The following is a 16771-nucleotide window of genomic DNA, read 5'->3' on the forward strand; positions in this document are numbered from 1 at the left end:
TTTAGGTCAGACTTATATACAATGGAATGCATGGATATTAAATATACCCTTTGATGAATTTAACAAATGCATGCACCCGTATAACCCAAACCCCTCTGGAGATGCAGAATATCACCCCGTACTCTTTTCCCTTCAATCCCTCCTCCACCTCCCCAGAGGTAACAACCTATTGTGATTTCTTTTTTCACCATAGATTTACCTGTTCTAGAACTTTACAAAAATAGAGTGAAATGGTATGTCTTCTTTTGTGTCTGGCTTCCTTTACTTAACGTCATGTTTTGGGGATTTGTTTATGTTGTTACATGTATCAGTAGTTGTCCCTTTTTACTGTAAATAGTAATCCATTGTATGAAATACCAGGGTTTTTTTTTAAGCCATTCTTCTGGACACTTGAACTATTTTCAGTTTTGGGCTATTACAATTAAAGCTTCCATAAACGTTTTTGTACAACTGTGTGTCTGCGTGTGGTCACGTGTTTTTATTTCTCTTGGGTAAATACATAGGAATAGGTTCTCTGGGTTATAAGGTAGGGTGCATGTTTAATTTTATGGGGAACTGTCACACATTTTCCCAATGTGGTTGTGCTATGTTTAACTCCCACCAAAAATATACGGGCGCTCTGGTTACTCTACTACCCTCTTCAACATTTGCTATTTTCAGTCTTGAATTTTAGCCATTTCGGTGGGAGTATAGAAGTATCTCATTGTGATTTTAGCTTGCATTTCTCAGATGACTAAACGTTGGAGAGCACTTTTTCATGTATATATTGGCCATTCATATATTTTCCCTTGTGGAATGCCTTTTTAAATCCTTCACCTATTTTAAAGATTGAATTGTTTTTATTATTGAGTTTTAAGAGTTCTTTTTATGTCCAGGATATCTCTCCTTTGTCAAATATATATTTTGAGAATACTTGGGACTTCCCTGGTGGCACAGTGGGTAAGAGTCCGCCTGCCAATGCAGGGGACACGGGTTCAAGCCCTGGTCCGCGGAAGATCCCACATGCTGCGGAGCAACTAAGCCCATGTGCCACAACTACTGAGCCTGCGCTCCAGAGCCCGTGCTCCGCAACAAGAGAAACCACTGCAATGAGAAGCCCGTGTACCACAACGAAGACCCAATGCAGCTAAAAAATAAAATTTATTAAAAAAAAATTATAAAAAAAAAGAATACTTTCACTCAGTCTGTGGCTCATCTATTCATTTTCTTAATGATGTCTTTTAATGAGCAAAAGTTTTAAATTTTGATAAGTCTAATTTATATATGTTTCTTTTATGGTTATTGCTTTCTGTGTCCTAAGAAACCTTGGCCTATACCCAAGTGATGAAGATATTCTCCTGTTTTCTTCTAGAAGCTTTATAGTTTCAGCTTTCATATTTATTTAAGTCTAGGGTTCTTCTTGAATTAATTTTTGTGTATGGTGCGAGGTAAGGGGTCAGGGTTCATTTGTTTTTTCACCTGGTATGGATATCCAGTTTTCCAGCAACCTTTGTTGGAAACCTTTTCCTTTCCCCACAGGATTTCTTTGATGCTTTTGTTGAAAATCAAATGACCTCATAAATATCTATTTATGGCAGGAATTCTGTTTTTGAAAAGCTCTTCCGGTGACTCTGATGTACATCCCTAGGGTGCAAGCCCTTGAGGTCCTAACCATTTGCTGGTAAGATGGTTGGTGATTTAGAGCGTTCAAGAAATGGAAGCCATGGTAAGCGTGTGTCAGTGTATTTTGGACATGGGAATGTGCTGAACTGTTAGCAGATTTTACAGTTAAGGTGGATGGTGCAGCCGTGTTTCCTGGTGGGCAGGGAGCAGAGAGAATTCTCTATAGTTTGACTGATATATTCCATCAGGAACCCAGAAGAAAGGTCCAGTATAGAGGGTAGAGTCACCCACTTAGAGTCACCCACTTAGAGGGTTGGGTATCCCTTCCCCAACCATAATGATGTGATGCCTGTGGGCATCACGAGGGCCTGGAGAGGGTATATGAGCCCTTAGGACCGTTGCGGTCTATTCTTAGCCAGAGTACCTGTGATTCAAGGACCCATGGATTTTAGGGACAGTTTTCAGACCGCAGGGCCACCAAAAGTTCTTTTAAGGGTTTTGAATGATCCTTAGTGACATGCCAAGTAGTGTCTTATCTGATCCGAGCACTGCTGTGCAGGTCCCAGCTGCCCAGGCATTGATGCTTCAGGTGGAAGAGATCCTGTGCATCCCTGACCTTTGGGGCAGCTTGGATTTCAGCTGATTGGGTGATGGTCTTGCAGAGTTGTTTAGACCAGCGGCAACAAACCTGGCATGGCTGCAAAGTTCTCAGGCCATGGGGCTTTGGAGGTGGGACTTCCCTGCCGTCCCCAGCTTTTGTGACAAGATATCTGCTAAACAGTTTTGCTCAGCTGGCAAACGTGAGAATCCCAGTCTTTGAAGACTGTGATGAGGCGTGAGATGAGGTGAGTGTGTCACGGGCACGCCTGGCTGTCAGGTGAGCGACACCCCTCCTTGAAGGCCACCTAGTTCCCTAGCAAGTCTGTCTTCCCCACAAGGTCAACTTTAGCCATCTTAGGTTTCTTGACATGGAGTCGCAGGGGAGAAGGTCACTTAGGCTGGGGACTTCTTGAGACAGGCCGGAAGGGTTGGCTTTGAGGATGTCAGACCAGGCTGATTTGGGGGAGGCCAAGGTCAAGTTAAAAAGAAGGAGTTGTTTATCCCTGACACAAAACACAGAGCGAGGCTGGTACCAGAGGAATCCCATTTCTTTTTGAGGTCACTCAGGGGAAACAGGGTGGCAAAGTAGGGGATGGACCACCCAGATTCTTGAGCCCCAAGAAACCCTAGATTCTAGAATTGCATAAGGGAGGGTGTCCCCATCCCAGAAGAGTGGATTCTTTGCCCTACATCCCAAGGATACACTGCCCAGAATGAACGAGACCCAGAATGTCAGTCTAGCTCACCAAACTACAGTTCTGGGGATTGGCCTGGAGGTGGCGTGCCTGCCGTTGATCTGGAACTGCTGGACCAAGGCTTAGGCAGGTCTGGCAGAAGGATGAGGATGTCACCAGTGGAAGACGATGCCCCGGAAGGCTAGGCTGGACCTTTTCATCAGCCCCTGGAGAGAGCAGGAGCCTTGCCCAAGCCTAAGAGCACTGCCGTGTCTTCCAACTTCTCAAGACTTATATTGAAATCTAATTCCCATCCCCACAAATCCAGAGTGATCTAGATTTTAAGTACTACACCCCAATTTCTCGGTAAACCATTTCGAATCTAGCCTTACCACGAATCCTTCCATGACACAACTTAAACATTCTTCTGATCAAAATGTGCTCTGAGTTTTTACAGGGCAAAGATACATCTGACATCTTTAAGGAACGCAATGCAAGTGGGGCTAGACTGAGGAGCCAGTAATACTTGTGTCACCCCATGCCCTGCCTCCTGGCCAGCCCCCTCCTCAGTTATGTTGAGCCCCAGGTCCCCTAGTGGAGGGATCAGGTAGAAGACCGAGCTGCAGGAGGTCGGAGGCCTCTTGCTAGATTTGGGATTCTGTTCATTCATTTCTGGGCCACAACACTGGCCAGGGGATTCTGTCTATACAAACAGGTTGAGGCACGTCTGCAAGACTACCTTTCATTCCGTGCCTCTGTGATCTGGGTCTAGTTTTCTAAACATGATAGAAGGTAGAGAATCAGCAAAGCAAGATGCAGTCCTGGATAGTGACAGCTTTAAGACTACAGTAGCCCTGGCTGACGGCAGAGCCTCTGAAATTAGGTTCAGCCTGGCCGTGGCTGCTCTTGAGGTCAATCCACTGTGTGTGTGTGTGTGTGTGTGTGTGTGTGTGTGTGCGCGCGCGTGTGTGATCCCAGAGCAGCAGATCCTTACCTTCCAGCCTCGATCCATGGATACGCTATCCCAGCCAAGGTGTGGGAAGCTTCCCCACCCCCAGCCTCTTATTTATATTATGCCCTCAGCATCAGCTGGCAAATGAGTCCCATGTTTCATTTGCCACATTCCTTCCCCTAAAAAAAAAGGTCATTCGTTTTATGATCAAGCTAACATACATTCACTTTTGAGTAAAGCAAATAAATGTTTAATAAAATTCCGAACCTCGTAAGACGTTGGCTTTATAGCTTCCTGGCTGAGAAGACGGCATTTGTGAGGGCGAGAAGATAATGAAATGGCTGAAGTTACTGAGGGTAGCTTGTAATTGATCAGGAAATAAAACTATTCCATCCCTGTGTTGCTCCGTGAAAATGACCCGGTAGGAAGACTAAATGGGGCTTTGAAAAAACCTGTACCTCCTTCACTTCCTATTTGCCAGCGCTGTTCAGAGAGCAGTGAAGGGCAAAAGAAGTAACTCCATCACGATGGAAACCCAGTTCAGGAAAAAAGATCATGTGTAGCTTCCTCCTGCAAACTAAATTCATTTTCTACGGCCAGGCCAGCAGGGGCTGTGAATTCTTGAATGGGATGCCTGTGGTAGCGAGGGGCAGAGGCCACTCTGGTTAACTGTCCTGACAAGCTAAGAAAAATGACATCGGGTGTGGTTGAAAGCTGGCGGCTGGCTGCTTCTAGGATAAATGTTCCCAATGAGTTCGGAGGACTAAGGAATGAAGGAATAAAAATCACCCTGAATATATGAACGCATAAAGGCTATTTTCAGGCAACGCAATACTAGCTTGAAACATATGTCTCTTCCCAGTTTGTTTTATTCTTGCCATTTTTGTTGTTATTACTTTTTAAAATCCTCTTATTCTCTTCATGCAGAACGAGGTGGGTAATTGATTTCTTTATCAAGATGCCGGGCGATACATTTTTCACGGCTTTCAGGGAGCACAGAAAATCTAAAACCATTGTCTGGCAGATGCAGCTTTCAGCTGCAATCATCTTTATCTTTATCATCAGGTAAGCCTGCTGGCATATGTTTTTATTCAGAAGCATTGTCTTTTACTGGTCAAGTAACATTCTTTGTGATTGCATTATCCAAAAATAAAAAAAGAATTTTTTAACAATGATCGACATAAAGCTTGTTAGATCATTTTTAATGGTAATGAATTGGTTCCTGAAGACTTGATTAAAGAGAAAACTAGGTCAATTTGAGCAGAGTCCAAATGAGGCAGAAAGAAAGTCCATGCAGGGGGGCGGGGCAAGGAAGTTGTGGAACCACAAACTCAGTAAAAGAAAAAATTTAAAAAGTACAAAATCACAAAGAAAAAACGAATCAACCTTGCACATTTTCTCTGGAGATATATATATGTAAATGTTAGAAAAGGGACTAGAAACCTTACTAACTGATAATAATAGTATCAGTTGAGAGTAACTTTGTTGCGGAAAGGGTGAGGAGAGCTAATTAAAGAAGACAAAGCATGTTTATATATATATATTTTCCCATTCCTTGTACCACTTATTTATTTTTTATTAATTTCGATTGCAATATAATTTACATACCATAAAATTCACCGACTAATTGTACAGTTCCGTGGGTTTTAATCTATTCACAAGGTTATGCAACCATCACCACTATCTAATTCCAGAGCATTTCCATCACCCCGAAAAGAAGCCTTGTAACCATTGGCAGTCACTCCCCATTTCCCCTTTCCCATCTCCTGGCAACCCACTAATCTACTTTCTGTCTCTATGAATTTGCTTATTCTGGACATTTCATGTATTGAAGTCATACAATATGTGGGCTTTTGTGTCTGCCTTCTTTCATTAAGCATCATTTTTTTTTTTAATGGTGGAAAAATAAACATAAAATCCATTTACCATTTTAACCATTTTAAACTGTCTAGTTCAGTGGCATTAAGTACATCCACACTGTTGTGCGATCATCATCCCTATTCCTCTCCAGAACTTTATCAGCATCCCAAACTGAAACTCTGTACCCATTAAACAGTAACTCCCCATTTCCCTCCTCCCACAGCCCCTGGCAACTACATCCTACTTTCTGTCTCTATGAATTTGACTATTCTAGGTACCTCATATAAGTGGAATTGTATAGTATTTATCCTTTTGTGTCTGGCTTATTTCACTTGGCATGTCTTCAAGGTTCAACCTTGTCGAAGCATATGTCAGAATTTCCTTCCTTTAAAAGATTGAATAGGGGACTTCCCTGGTGGTCCAGCGGTTAATACTCCATGCTTCCACTGCAGGGGGCCCGCATTGGATCCCTGGTTGGGGAATTAAGATCCCACATGCTGCGGGGTGCGGCCAATAAATAAATAAAAGATTGAATAATGTTCCATTGTATGGATGTATCCATTCATCAGTTGATGGACATTGGGTTGTTTTCACTTTTTGGCAATTATGAATGATGCTACTATAAACATCTGTGTACAGGTTTTTGCATGAACATGTTTTCAATTCTCTTGGCTATATACCTAGGAGTAGAATTGCTGGGTCATATGGCGACTCATGTTTAACCTTTTGAGGAGCTGCCAACGTATTTTCCACAGTGCTGCACCATTTTACACTCTCACCAACAATATATAAGGGTTCTAATTTCTCCACATCCACCAACACTTGTTATGTTCCTTTTTAAAAAAAATTATAGGGGGCTTCCCTGGTGGCACAGTGGTTGAGAGTCTGCCTGCTAATGCAGGGGACACGGGTTCGAGCCCTGGTCTGGGAAGATCCCACATGCCGCGGAGCAACTGGGCCCGTGGGCCACAACTACTGAGCCTATGCGTCTGGAGCCTGTGCTCCGCAACAAGAGAGGCCGCGATAGTGAGAGGCCCGCGCACCGCGATGAAGAGTGGCCCCCACTTGCTGCAACTAGAGAAAGCCCTCGCACAGAAATGAAGACCCAACACAGCCAAAAATAAATTAATAAATAAATAAATAAATAAAAGATTACTATTAAAAAAAAAAAGAAATCAGCAACTTGGCAAAAAAAAAAAAAAAAATTACAGCCATCCTAGTGGATCTCATTTTGGCTTAGGTTTGAATTTATAATATTTTAATTGTTTAAATCAGGAGAATATATTAATTCTTTTCTTGTATAACTAGTAAAATAATTATTTTACAAAAGAAGTGCATCAAATGTAAAGAACAAAACATATCTAAGGTGCTGTCACTGCAAATAGATTATTCACTTAGCTAACAGAGTTTAAGGGTAAGTCAGAGCAGGGCTCAGGGCAGATGTGAACTGCAGTGTTCTTCCCAGGGAGATGATGGGATGGTAGAGATTTAACCTCCATGTACTTAAAAGATAATAATCAAAAGACAAACTTTTTGAGAACTTCCCATGTTACCAGGCTCTGTGTTAAATGCTTTATGTGAATTTTTTTCATTTAGTCCTTGAAACAGTCCTAAGCAATAAGTACTATTCTTTATTTTTATTTATTTATTTATTTATTTATTTATTTATTTATTTTTGACTGTGTTGGGTCTTTGTTTCTGTGCGTGGGCTTTCTCAAGTTGTGGCAAGTGGGGGCCACTCTTCATCGCGGTGCGCGGGCCTCTCACTGTCGCGGCCTCTCTTGTTGAGGAGCACAAGCTCCAGACGCGCGGGCTCAGTAGTTGTGGCTCACGGGCCTAGTTGCTCCATGGCATGTGGGATCTTCCCAGACCAGGGCTTGAACCCGTGTCCCCTGCATTGGCAGGCAGATTCTCAACCACTGCGCCACCAGGGAAGCCCCTATTCTTTATTTTTAACAGCTGGGAAAACTAGGACTTAGAGAGGTTAAAGAATTATGCAAATCATGCTATTATGTGGTAGCCCCAGGGCTGAATCCAGACCTGATTCCTGAGTATTAACATTGGACAATTCCATGTCACTGTACACACACTTCTCAGTGTTCTCCTATTAATAAAGTAATAATTATAGAATCATAATAATTATTATTATCCCTAACTTTAAGCAGCGTTTGCTGAGTTTCAGGCACTGTACTGGGCTCCTCATGTGCATTCTTTTGTTTAATACGCATAACAACCCTATGAGATGGGTACAGTGGTCATCGTCTCCATTTTACATATGACACAATAGAGGTCAAGAAACCTGCCCCGGATTACAGAGCTGCCCCAACACATTTAGTCTTTTTTTTTTTTTTTTTTTTTGCCATACTGCGTGGCATGTGGGATCTTAGATACCCGACCAGGGATCAAACCCATGCCCCCTGCAGTGGAAGCACAGAGTCTTAACCACTGGACAGCCAGGGAAATCTCCATTTATTCTTCTTACTGTTGCCCGAACATGCTGGGTCCAGTGAGTGAGTAAGTGAAGGCATCCATGGACATTCCCACCGCCCTAAATTTGCTTCCTCCATTCCCGCAGTCCAGAATAGCTTGTCTGCCTGGATCGAGTCCTTCCTCCCCTCCCCCCTGGCCCCTGATGATGTCACTTTCTCTGGGCACATACAAGACCATCAGCTCTCACCCATCAAGTTGTTCCAGTCCCTTCAATCCTGTAATAATCCTTTGCTCTTTTTTTTTTTTTAAGTTTTTTTTTTTTTTAATGCAGACCATTTTTAAAGTCTTCATTGAATTTGTTACAATATTGCTTCTGCTTTATGTTTTGGTTTTTTGGCTGCAAGGCATGTGAGATCTTAGCTCCCAGATCAGGGATCAAACTCACACCCCCTGCATTGGAAGGTGAAGTCTTAACCACTGGACTGCCAGGGAAGTCCCATAATCCTTCACTCTTAAGTTACCAGTTGGTTCTCCTTTTGCACATTCAACAACAAATCGCTCGTCTCTACTCCATTCTGCTAGGTATGTTGGGAGGAGATGAATAAGATGCATTTCTACCCTTGGTGGGCTCTCCCCACCTGCAGGTGGAACAGATGTGTAAACAAGCAAATACAACACAGTGGGAGAAATGCAAAAGAGAAATACATGTGATGACTTGGGCAACACATATAACCAGAAATAAAGAGATGCAGATGCAAGGCTCAGGGAGGTTCAGTAGAACAAACCCAGGCAAGTGACAATGCGGCCCTGAACTTATCAAAATTCATCGGCATATTTTAAAAGGTGTATAGTGGTGCTGGTTTAGAGTCCTGGCTCCATCATGCTCTAGCTTATGGGCAAATGACATGGCCTCGGGGCTCCAGTTTCTATCTAAGGAAGATAATACCTGCTCCAGAGTGGTGCTTTAATATAGAGGATTAAATGAGATAATATCTCAAAATGTATACGTGCCATCAATGATAATTGTAAATTACTATTGAAAAACATTTTAATACAGAAGAAAACCTTTTAGCACAAAGATATTCATGAAGTGTTATTTGTAATAGGAAAAACATTGAAACAAACTCAAAATCCTCCTGGAATATTATGCAGCCATTAAATTGTGAGTCTGTATTGTAGAATTACAAATACAAAAGCCCTAGACAAAACTGTGTATGTGGTGTCATCTTGGCTATGTAATTATATTCCAAAAGTCCCCGGGCCTCTCCAGCCTGTGGGTTTAAATGAGGCCACATTTACCTTGTACCCAAATTTCTCTGCCTCATTGCCCCCACCTGCTCCTGCAGACCTTTGCAAATGTTCTGGGCGCCCTAGGGAATAGCTAGAGCATATCTGCTTTCCCCTGCCACCCCAATATTCATCAAATGTCTGTACTTATAGACACAGCCACTCTTCCCAGAACTTTGCCCTTGCTAGTGCTTCACAGTGGACACCTCCGTGGAAGGTGACCAACCACCGGGTTTGCCTGGAACCAAGAGGTTTCCTGGGATGCAAGACTCAGGCTAAAACTGGGAAAGTCCTTGGCAGATCGGGATAAGTTGGTGACTCTATTTCACTGCACGGAATACTTCCAAAGATGCAAACATTTTAGGTCCCCAGATGGCGTTTGTTTTCTCAGGTGGAGGCAGGCTGTGTTCCTCCCTAAATAAGGACTGATGGGTGAGCAGAATATTTGTGTTTAAATTCAGAGGGCTTTTACTTCTGGTACCAGGGAAGTGAGAAAACTAATCAAATGATTGCTTGAGAAACAGGTGATCAGAGCACAGGTCTGGACAAGAGATGCTGGTTTGGGAAACATGAGCTCATTGGGTGGCAACAGAAGTCACGGGTGTGGGTGAGAGGGTCCAGGCGATGTGTAAGTAGGACAGAAGTCTGAGTATAATGACATTGGAGCCAGTAGGTGGAGGGAGATGAGTCCACAAAAGAAACTGAGGGGAGTGGTCAAAGAGATCAGAGGAAAAGTAGGATTTGAGGTTCACAGGTCTGGGGTACAGTTTCCTCAATCAGCCCTTGTTTTCCATTTGGTTATGCCTTACCCCAAAGCCAGTGTTTTCGTTGTTGTTGTTGTTTTGTTTTATTTTTTGTTTTTAAAATTTATTTATTTATTTTTGGCTGCATTGGGTCTTTGTTGCTGTGTGCGGGCTTTTTCTAGTTGTGGCAAGCAGGGGCTACTCTTCGTTGCGGTGCACGGGCTTCTCACTGCGGTGGCTTCTCTTGTTGCGGAGCACGGGCTCTAGGTGCGCGGGCTTCAGTAGTTGTGGCGCTCTCGGGCTTAGTTACTCTGCTGCATGTGGGATCTTCCCGGACCAGGGCTCGAACCTGTGTCCCCTGCATTGGCAGGCGGATTCTTAACCACTGCGCCACCAGGGAAGACCCCCAAAGCTAGTGTTGATACTGACTAATCATTCTCTCTCTCTCTTTTTTTTTTTTTTTTTTTTTTTTGGCCATGCAGCGCGGCATGTGGGATCTTAGTTCCCCCAGCAGGGATCGAACCCGTGCCCCCAGCAGTGGAAGCACGTAGTCCTAACCACTGGACCGCCAGGGAATTCCCTGACTGATCATTCTCTACATCATGGAATAGACTTCTCTTCCTGTTCTTTCATCTCTGAAATGTAAATGATTCTCCAAGGTCTATATGAGGTGCTCTTTTCTCTCTCTGCACTTCCTTTCATAGTAGTTTAACTTATCCACGTGGCTGCCACTTTCATCTCAATAAGTCTGGCTCCCAAATCATACCTCTAGTTTTAATCTCACTAGAGCTTCGGTCCACATTTCAAACTGTCTCCTAGACATTTCCACCTCATTTTCCCATCAGTAAGCCAAATCCAGCCTACCTAAATAAGAAGCATCACAGGATCATAAGCACAGATGCTAGCATTGGAAGGAACCATAGAGATGATCTAATCCAGACCTGCCGAACCAGGGAGCTATGACACACACTAGTGCACAGCGAATGAGGTATGGGCGGGCGGAGACGTTCATCCTCCCAGCCCCCAGCGTGGCTGGAGCCTCTGGACCAGTCACCCCTGTTCACTACAGCCGCATCCTCTGATGGCCTTCAGAGAGGGGGGCGGGGTCTGAGAGTGAGCAAGAGGCCACCACTGGCAGCCAGATGCAGGGCACATTGTTGCCTACGTAGAGATGCTGGAGGAGTTTGTGTCCCAGGTGCCCAAGGAACGTAAGGAGCAGCCAGCGGGCAGGGAGTTGTGAATGAGTGCGTGTGTGTGGCGGGGGTTCTGCGCAGACAGCTCAGAAACTCCATCTCCACAAACTTTGATGTTGGATAATTTTGTCTGTTTGTGGCCGGTGTGCCACAAATGATGTCCAAACTGTGAACTGACTATTCTAATAGTGTCCGTGTTCTGTAAACTAGGGCTTCAATCATGGTTTTGAAATACTAGCTATGAACAAGTCTGATTGGATCAAAAATCCACAAGAAACTTTATAAGCACATTTGTCAATGAAAGAAGAGGAAGAGCCTTAAATATAACTTCAATATAATTTCTACTGTTGTAAATGTTTGAACGGTTATCAAAGATGGTTTAAATTTCTTTGGGTCACCTACTGCTACACAGTTTCTTGTCATTTAAAGAGATCACTGTTCAGGAGTCTCAGTCAGGAACGAGCTATTTAAAACACAAAGCGGAGAATATAAAATTAGGTACTAGGATTCAAGTTCAAGTTTCTCATTTAATAAAAATGACTTTTTGAAAAGTGTTAACAAATTCACAATTTAATATCGTCTCTAATGCTATGTATTTAATATCTATTATAATCACAGTCTATAAAGAAAACATTTTATCACATTCAATAAGCCCCTCTAGTTTTCATTGGGTGCTATAATGTGAAAGGGTTGGAAAGTACAGATCTAACCCAGCACCTTAACTTATTTGTGAGGAAACTGGGGCCCAGTCAGGGTGACTCATCTAAGGTCACAGAGCTAATCACTTCCTTCCTAAACCAGCTCCTGTGCTGACTTGCTGAGTCTTACCTGTAGGTCTGTGATACATCATCCTCCAAGTTACCCAAGTCCAAGTCAGCTCATGTTCACTTCTCGCTCTGTCGTATCTCACCCAACCTACATCCCCTCTCACATTGGAGGAACCCTCCACTTTATGGGAGCTGACATGCCAGCTGCTTGCACGTTGGCCTCCAATTTGTAAAAAAACACAGTATCTGCAAAGCGCAGTAAAGTGAAGCAGGATAAAATGAGGTATGCCTGTATGTTTATTACCATTTTACTGCCACTCCTCCCTCAATTCACACCGTGGCCTTATGGAAAACTCCTGTGACTAGGTGACTAAGGAAGGCATTTGAGCTTGGTTTAACAGATGGTATCAGCTGGCAGTGGACTGCTAAGGTGTTCTAGCTACACTTGGAGATGGTCTTGAAAATGGTCTTGGAAGTGGCAAAAGGAAGTCTTCCCAGTGGGCAGAGCTTTGAGTTGTACTCTTGTGGTTCTCTTTGCCTTGAGAAAGACTCTACACCAATTCATGGCCCAGGTGGGTAAGGACTTAGGCTGGTGACAAGGAGGTTTGGGAGAGAGGATGTAGCTGTAGATGAACCTCAGAATAGACCTAGAAAGTGAGAGTACTTGTACCCTATATGAATATTTATCAAAATGTCCCCACTCCTGGGACTTCCCTGGTGGCCCAGTGGTTAAGAATCCGCTTTCCAATGCAGGGGACGTGGGTTCAATCCCTGGTCGGGGAATTAAGATCCCACATGCTGTGGGGCAACTGAGCCCGCGCACCACGACTACTGAGCACACAGGCCACAACTAGAGAGAAGCCTGCGCACTGCAACAAAGACCCTGCGTGCCACAACGAAGACCTGATGCAGCCAAAAATAAAATAAATTTTTTTTGTTTTTTTTTGGCTGTGTTGGGTCTTCGTTTCTGTGCGAGGGCTTTCTCCAGTTGCGGCGAGCGGGGGCCACTCTTCATTGCGGTGCGCGGGCCTCTCACTGTCGCAGCCTCTCTTGTTGCGGAGCACAGGCTCCAGACGTGCAGGCTCAGTAGTTGTGGCTCACGGGCCCAGTTGCTCCACGGCATGTGGGATCTTCCCAGACCAGGGCTCGAACCCTTGTCCCCTGCATTGGCAGGCAGATTCTCAACCACTGCGCCACCAGGGAAGCCCAATAAAATAAAATTTTAAAAAAATGTCCCCACTGCTAAAGAAGCTTTAATAAATTAGTGAACAAGACGACTGGTCAGGTGGATGAAGACCTTTTCCTAGTCAACCGACTGCCTGCTCACTGGGGTCACAGGCTTCTCCTCCGCAAGGCTGGTCTGACTGTTGCCACTGCAGAGTGCCCGTTTTAGAAGGAATCATTATCATGTATTATTTCTGTCATGGTGGTTAAGTGAGTCAACCTCATTGGGGTGAGGTTTATACTGAATTTGGATTTCCTTTCCTACCAGCCATGCCTTTACCATCCTCATCCTAAATGGGTTTACCGAATACTTTATTCACCATCACGGTATCTTATACATCATGGTATCTGTCTTAGTTCAGGCTGTTATCACAAATTACCATAGCCTGTGGGGCTTATAAACAACAGAAATTTATTTCTCACAAGCTGGAAGTCTGAGATCAGGATGCCAGTGTGGTTGGGTTCTAGCGAGAGCCCTCTTCTGGGTTGCAGACTGCCGACTTATTATATCCTCACACAGAGGAGAGCAGAGATGGGAAGCAGGCTCTCTCATAATCTTATAGAGGCACGAATCCCATTCATGCGGGCTCTACCCTCATGATCTCACCTAATCCTAATTAACTCTCAAAGCCCCATCTCCTAATACATCACATTGGGGGGAGGATTTCATCTTACGAATTTTGTGGCGACACAAACATTTAGTCCATAACAGCATCTGACCAAGGAACTAACTTTACAGTGAAATAAGTAAAGAAACTGGCTGTCCTATCAGATTCCTATCAGATTCACTAGCCCCGTATTGTGGACCCCGACAACCAGAAGCAGCTGGCTTTAAGGACTAGTGGGAATAACCCAGGGAATTCACGCCTACTGAGCCAGCTGGAAGACAAGAGCTTGAGAGCTTGGATTCTATTTACAATGGTCCCTGGGTATCCTTGGGGAGTTGGTTCCAGGACAGCTCTTCCCGTACCCTCCCACCCCCAGATAACAAAATCCGAGCATGCTCAAGTCCCTTATATAAAATGGCATAGTATTTGCATGTAACCTACACACATTCCCCCATATACTTTATTTTTTTTTAATTTTATTTATTTATTTTTCGCTGTGTCAGGTCTTAGTTGTGACATGCCGGATCTTTGTTGTGGGTTCTTTTGTTGTAGCACAGGGGCATAGTTGCCCCGCAGCATGTGGGATCTTAGTTCCCCAACCAGGGATCGAACCCGTGTCCCCTCATTGGAAAGCAGATTCTTTACCACTGGACCACCAGGGAAGTCCCCTCCCATATACTTTAAATCATCTCTAGATCACTTCTAATACCTAATGAGAACCCATTTTATTTATTTATTTTTAATTTATTTTATATTTTTTGGCTGCGTTGGGTCTTCGTTGCTGCACGCAGGCTTTCTCTAGTTGCGGCAAGCGGGGGCTACTCTTCGTTGCGGTGCGTGGGCTTCTCGTTGCGGTGGCTTCTCTTGTTGCAGAGCACGGGCTCTAGAGCGCAGGCTCAGTAGTTGTGGCGCACTGGCTTAGTTGCTCCGTGGCATGTGGGATCTTCCCGGACCAGGGATCAAACCGGTGTCCCCTGCATTGGCAGGTGGATTCTTAACCACTGCACCACCAGGGAAGTCCCGAGAACCTATTTTTTTTTTTTTTTTTTTTAATGCTTTCCTTTTTTTAAAAAATTTATTTATTTATTTATTTATTTATTTATTTTTAATTTATGGCTATGTTGGGTCTTCGTTTCTGTGCGAGGGCTTTCTCTAGTTGTGGCAAGTGGGAGCCACTCTTCATCGCTGTGCGCGGGCCTCTCACTATCGCGGCCTCTCTTGTTGCGGAGCACAGGCTCCAGACACGCAGGCTCAGTAATTGTGGCTCACGGGCCCAGCTGCCGAGAACCTATTTTAAAGTAGGTTTCCTCCGTTATGAGATTGTAAACTCTGAAGGCTGTCACCATTTTTAATATCTTTCTATTTAAGTACATAGCGTTGTACTTTATATAGTGCAGGATACAGGTTGCAAACTTGTAGATTCTGGGCTATATCTGAACTGCATTCATTTTGATTAATCTGAAGTGTTTTTTTTTTTTAAACTGACAGTTGCCAACATTTAAAAATCAAGAGATTTCATGTGAAATGCACATTTCCACCTTCTCGTGAAAAATTCGAAGATCTGGCCATTTTAGGCCCACATTCCCAAAGCTGCGCTCTTTAAACAAAACAGGCACTTCCAACCGCCAAAGTCCTCACCTTGCTCACTTGATTTACTTTCATTAGTCACCTGGTCCCTGAAGGCATATAAGTTTGCCACCCTTGCTGCTCAATGGAACTATATTGAATAAATGAATTTGGCAGTTAATGCTTGTACGTTCATTTTCATTTCACATATGCGTTCTATCCTTCTAACTCCATTATAATAAGCCACTTGGTGGACAGAATCCTGTTAACTATATTTCCTTAAATCACTTTTTGGTGGTCACGTGCTTCAATAAATATTAATATGTTTATAAAACCTTGCTCTTAGCCCCAGACCACTGCGAGTTGAGTCTCCCTGCCTTGGTCTGGGGATGCCTAAAATTTCATCATTATGATTCGTTCCCTGGGTTTAGCCGAGACTGGGTTACTTGTCAGGTAAAGAGATTAAAATTATTTCCCGATAACACAAACATACAACATTTTAAAGTAGGTATGAGGTGGGAAGTTACCCTTTCTACAGCAAATAAAAAAGTTCTTTCTGAGGCGGTCAAGTTTCTAGCTGGGACCCTGGGAAAGGTGGAGGAGACTGGAATGTAGTCGCATTCTGAAGTTTATCGAAGGCTTTTTGGGTGGGGATTTTGTCCGAAGAGTCTCAGAGCGACCCTCGCTCCGGGTCTGGCAGCTTTGGGCGTGGCTTCTGGCACAGCCCCCGAGCAGTTGTCACCGGGATCAATTTCAGGACTCTCCAGAGCCCAGCCTTCGGAGTTTCACATTTCTGGGGGCTCGTCTCCCCGCCCCCAGGTAATTTCCCTCCGTTGCTGGCGCTGCCCTGCCCCCTCGGTCGCTGGAGTCTCCCCACCTGCCCGACACCCTCTCTGGCTCTTTCAGCATCAGTTTCCCCAAGGGGGCAGGAGGGGGACGAATTTGGGGGCTTCCCGGCCCTCGTCTTGGAGCCGGGGAAGGGGAGATGCGGGCAGGAGGCCCTGTGAGTTCAGGCTCGGCAGCCGGCTCCCGAGGCCTTCGGCCCGGGGCACTTTGTGAGGGAGCGCCCCTCTCTCCGGAGCCGCCGGCGGCTGCAGTCCAGCCACGCCGAGCGGAGGTGGCCCGCGGCTCCCCGCCCCCGACCCGGCGTTGCCGCGCTCCCCCTAGCGGCCGCCGTGCGGCCTCGCTCCGTCCCAGGCTCGTCGGCGGCGCAGCTCACGTGACCGCGCTCCGGGCCTGCGGCCGCTGTCGGTTCCCCCAGTCAC

The 16771-nt window shown here is 44.7% G+C and overlaps 1 long non-coding RNA gene across 1 annotated transcript; it reads right to left on the reverse strand.

The window, feature by feature from the left end:
* Positions 1–8052: 8052 nt before the first annotated feature.
* LOC309650616 lies at positions 8053–16672 on the reverse strand. The gene is made up of 2 exons (XR_014257644.1): positions 15229–16672; positions 8053–14968 (listed from the first exon to the last, which is right to left on the reverse strand). It is a non-coding gene; the product is annotated as an uncharacterized lncRNA (long non-coding RNA).
* Between the last annotated feature and the right edge of the window lie 99 nt (positions 16673–16771).

Source organism: Balaenoptera physalus, assembly GCF_965194825.1.
Source record: "Balaenoptera physalus genome assembly, chromosome: 20".
Lineage (NCBI taxonomy): Eukaryota > Metazoa > Chordata > Mammalia > Artiodactyla > Balaenopteridae > Balaenoptera > Balaenoptera physalus.